This window comes from Onychomys torridus, unplaced genomic scaffold, assembly GCF_903995425.1.
Source record: "Onychomys torridus unplaced genomic scaffold, mOncTor1.1, whole genome shotgun sequence".
In the NCBI taxonomy this organism is placed as follows: domain Eukaryota; kingdom Metazoa; phylum Chordata; class Mammalia; order Rodentia; family Cricetidae; genus Onychomys; species Onychomys torridus.
Window position 1 is genome coordinate 247,669 of NW_023413244.1, and position 4,806 is coordinate 252,474.

Sequence of the window (4,806 nt, forward strand, 5' to 3'; positions counted from 1 at the left end):
CTGTGCTTTCTGGAGTTACTGCCTCATATTGACCCAAGACAGCCCCATCCTTGGGGGTTGGGGGGAGGCATGCACAATGTGGAAGCTCCCCTCTCCTCCTGGGCCCCACTTAGCTTTTGAAGGATGGGCCTGTGTTTAATGATTGTCCATGGTCCCGGTCTTCTTCTTCTGGAAGCTGCTATAGAGAGAAGCAACCACATAAAGAAGCATGAGTTACCAAGATGGCACCATTATATGACAGAAGCTGTGAAACCTGAGTTTGCCCTCAGCAAAAACATTCCCTCAAAAGAGGCTCTCTAGCAGCCTTTGTATCTATAGGTTAAAAAAAAGACTCCAAAATTGCATGCTTGTGATTTTATTGGTATTATGAAGATAAATTATGGCCACATTATTCCACTTGCACTGCCCAGCAAGGCCATTATCTTCTCACACATTTTCTGAAAGAAACAAACACAAAAGAAAGTTATGGGAAATGTAAAATAAGATGAAGTTTCTCATCCCTTTCTAGCATCTGTAAATGATGTGGATAGTGTGGTCATATTGGGTTCCCCGAAATATTGTGTGTTCCCCGAAATAAACTTATCTGGGTTCAGAGAGCAAGGCAGCCACAATATTAAACATGAGGATAGGCAGTGGGAGCACACATCTTTAATCCTAGCATTTCAGAGACAGAAATACCTCTGGATCTCTGAGTTCAAGGCCACATTAAAAACAGCCAGGCATGGTGACACACACCTTTAATCCCAGAAATCTAGCCTTTAAACCCATAGAGAGACAGGAGGAAGTAGAAAGATATATAAGGAGTGAAGACCAGAAAGTGGAAGCATTTGGCTGGTTAAGCATTTTGGCTGGTTAGGCTTTAAGGCTTCGGAGCAGTACAGTTCAGCTGAGATTTATTTGGATGAGGACTCAGAAGCTTGCAATCTGAGGAGACAAGGACAGCTGAGGAACTGGCGAGGTGAGGAAGCTGTGTCTTGTTCTGCTTCTCTGATTTTCCATCATTCACCCAAATAAACTGGCCTCAGGTGTGATTTTATTAAGAAGACCTGTTAAGATGCATGCTACAGGATGGAACTCCGTGTCTTTTTTCTCTATCTCTACTCTTTCTCCCTCCCCACACTGGTTCTCTTTACTCATTCTTGCTAATCACCAAGGACATAATGCACTATGAGTTGTGTCTGATAAAATGAAGAAAATGTATTTTATTGGCTTTAGCATGAATTCAATCCATCTTAAACTGTTGGTTAGGAAACATGGCTATAATCAATGCATTTTGGAGTGGAGGGAACGTGATCAGGGATTCAAGGGCATACTTGGCCACAGACCAAGTTTGAAGCCAGTGTGGTCTATACTAACCTTGTCCAAAATCTCATTACAAATCATAAGACATATTTAGAAAGATGGTTGCTGAGACACATCCTATTCTAGTGAAACACAGAAACCAACTTGAAAGGCTACTGAAAAGGCTTTAGGTAATCAATGACAGCAAGTGCCACAGAATGTGATCGTTCATGGCAACAAAACCAAAACACCAAAAATTCAACAGAAGTATGGTATCTCTTTGAAATACTGTGGCTGTTTTAAAACACAATTTGAATTAATATAAGTATAATGTGCAGATATGAAAATAATAGAAAATATCTGTATGTGTCTTTCCAGTAGCCTATTGAAAGAATAAGTGGTAGCCTTTGACAGTGGGTTTGGTGGGAAGTGATGATGACACCCACTTTTAAGATTTAAGTTGATGCCATGGTTTCTAGTTTGTTTTTATCCCTACTTTGGGCATATGCTAAAATGAATGCATTCTAAAAATGCAGAAAACAATTAGCAGCACTGCCTTAAGGTCCTATGTACTAGAGATGCAATGAATGATAGAGTGGAACTACAAAAGTTGGGGTTGCTGCCATGAGCAAGGAGGCAGCAGGATTTAGGAAGAACATAACTCTTCTTGCACAAATAATGGACAATCATGTTATCAAGCTTGTATAGGCATTGCTCCTCACAATCACAAGATGTTGAGGAGAATACAAAACATATATCCTCTTTCTATACCATCACAGAATATCCAAATAGTAATGAGAACCCAAACTATGAAATATAAATGTGTTTAACGTTGAGTTAGTGCAGCTTGTATTTATAAAACTGTAGGAATTATGATGTTTAATGAAGAGTAAATACCAATCATACCTGACAATGTATCTTTGTTTACTGAGGATGCTGGCCCTGGGAAGGTCCCTGAGGTCTGCCTCCCTGTGGGGCTGGATCTTGCTGGTTTCCAGGCTGAGGGCCCTGGTTCTGCTGTGGGCTTCCTTGTTGGGGTGGGCCTTGCTGATTTCCAGGCTGTGGGCCTTGGTTCTGCTGTGGGCCTCCTGGTTGGGGTGGGCCTTGATGGTTTCCAGGCTGAGGTCTTCAGTTCTGCTGTGGGCCTCCTGGTTGGAGTGGGCCTGGATGGTTTCCATGCTGAGGGGGTTGGTTCTGCTGTGGGCCTCCCTGTTGGGGTGGGCCTTGATGGTTTCCAGGCTGAGGGGGTTGGTTCTGCTGTGGGCCTCCCTGTTGGGGTGGACCTTGATGGTTTCCAGGCTGTGGTCCTTTGTTTTGTTGGTGGCCTCCTTGTTTAGGTGGGCCTTGCTGGTTTCCTGGTTGAGGGGGGTGATTCTGTTGCTGACTTTGCTGGTGTGGTCCTTGCTGGGATAGGCCTTGCTGAGGACCAAAACCTTGCTTGGGAGGGGATTCTTGGGGGAATCCTGCAACAGGTTTTTGTAATTAGGGCTTTGATATGTAGTCTCAAGTTCTTTATTAGTACACCATAAGAAAAGATAAATTTAGTGATGAAACAAATGCTCTTTTACATTTATTAACATCTCAGTGGATATTATATAGCTACTCTTTCTCATATCTCAATCACCCTCATCATAACTCCCACCTAGTTTTTATGGAAAATTTCCCTTAATCCATAAATTGATGGTATCAAACATTGTATTTGCTACTTGGAACTAGCAACTCAGGTCACAGACAACTGATTTTCTAGGCATTGTCTCCATGGACCAGAGAGAAGCAAAGTGATAAGCTTTTCAAATTAATGATTTTGACTATCCTATGTCCCTATGTCCTTTCTTTCTTCTGTTACACATTCACTGAAACAAGGTGTTTGTTATCCACTGATTACTATGTTTCAGTGTATTCACAGCTGGACTTCCTTCTGTGAGCTTTCCTCTTTGATCCTTCACAACACAGAGAGATGAATCTAGAAATCCAGCCCTACTTTATCATACTTCTGTTCAAATATTTAATCACATTTCTATTGGATATGACAACATTCAAGTTCTTGGTGTGGAATGAGGATTCAGATGCACTACCTTGGTATTCATTCTACAGTCCTGCCTTTCTGCTAATGCTCCTCTCTATCTCTAGGTCTTCCAGGAGCAATGTATGATCTGTTACACACAAGTAGATTCACTGAACAAACAGCCATGTTTCCTTACCTTCACTGATGCGCTGAGTAGAACTGAGGGCCAGCAAGGCCACTGTGAACAGGACAACCAGCATCTTGGAGGAGGCTCTGGAGTTTCTTCCAAGTGTGTGCTGCATGCAATGGAGTAGCTGCCTTTATAAGACACAGCAGAAGAAAGTCTCCTTTGATCCCCATACTGGGTGACCTCACATTTGACAAAGGAGGATGCACTGCATCCTTGATTCCTCTTTGGGGCTTCTGCCAGGAAGCATAACATAAGGCATTGGCAGTGTGATTTGAGTAAGAGTTGATGAAGTGTAAATATGATGCCAATCCCTATTTTAGAGTTTTAGCATTGCATAAATTTCATTGTATTTGGCAGGCAGTTCATATATATGTATGTTTTTACTCACTGATATTTTGGCAACCATGAAGGTGTCTAATACCCTTGGCTCTCATTATCAACCATAGACCATCTGTAGACATACTGTAACTGTGCTTGTGATAGTCAGATACGTTTTCATGATGTATAGGGCATTTTTTGTTTGGATAAGTTGCATGCCCTGCAACCTTATCTGAATCAGGACCACAAAGACTGTCCATAATTCCAAATTTGTTGTTTCAAAGTGAGGAATATATGGAGATTTATATTATCAAAAATATTCTATTCTCTCTCTCTCTCTCTCTCTCTCTCTCTCTCTCTCTCTCTTTCTTTTTATGTGCGTGCATGCATGTGTGTGTGTGTGTGTGTGTGTGTGTGTGTGTGTGTGTGTGTGTGTGTGTTTGTGTGTATGTGTGTGTTTGTGTTTCCCTACATGCATGGTAAAGCATGGACAGAGGGCAACTTTGGCTGTTGGTACTCATATGATACTATTCACCTTGTACTTAGAATTGGATATGTCATTGTCCTGAAACCATCATGTTGAGAAGCCTGTTTGCTTGCAAGTCTCCATACATACAGGTACAGGTATCTCCATCTCCCAAATCATAATTACTGAGATTTAGCAACGTGGTGATATTTAATCTGTGCAACCCAATAAAATTTATCTGCGGGCCAGAGATAAAAACAATCTACTATAAATTAAAGATAATAGTTGGTCAAAGGTAGTACATGCCTTTAATCCTATCACTTGGGAGACATGGATCCATCTGGATCTCTGTAGTTTCAAGGCCACACTGGGATCAGAGTCAAGCATGGTGGCACATGCCTTAAATTCCAAAACTAGTTAACCATAAAGGTCTAGAGTTCTGTATAGACAGACAGGAAGTGACAGAACTGGGCTGGGAGAAGAAGTGATGTAGCTGGTTGCAGAGAAGAAATGAGTTGGAAGTACATCAATGCAAATAGGCGTGGG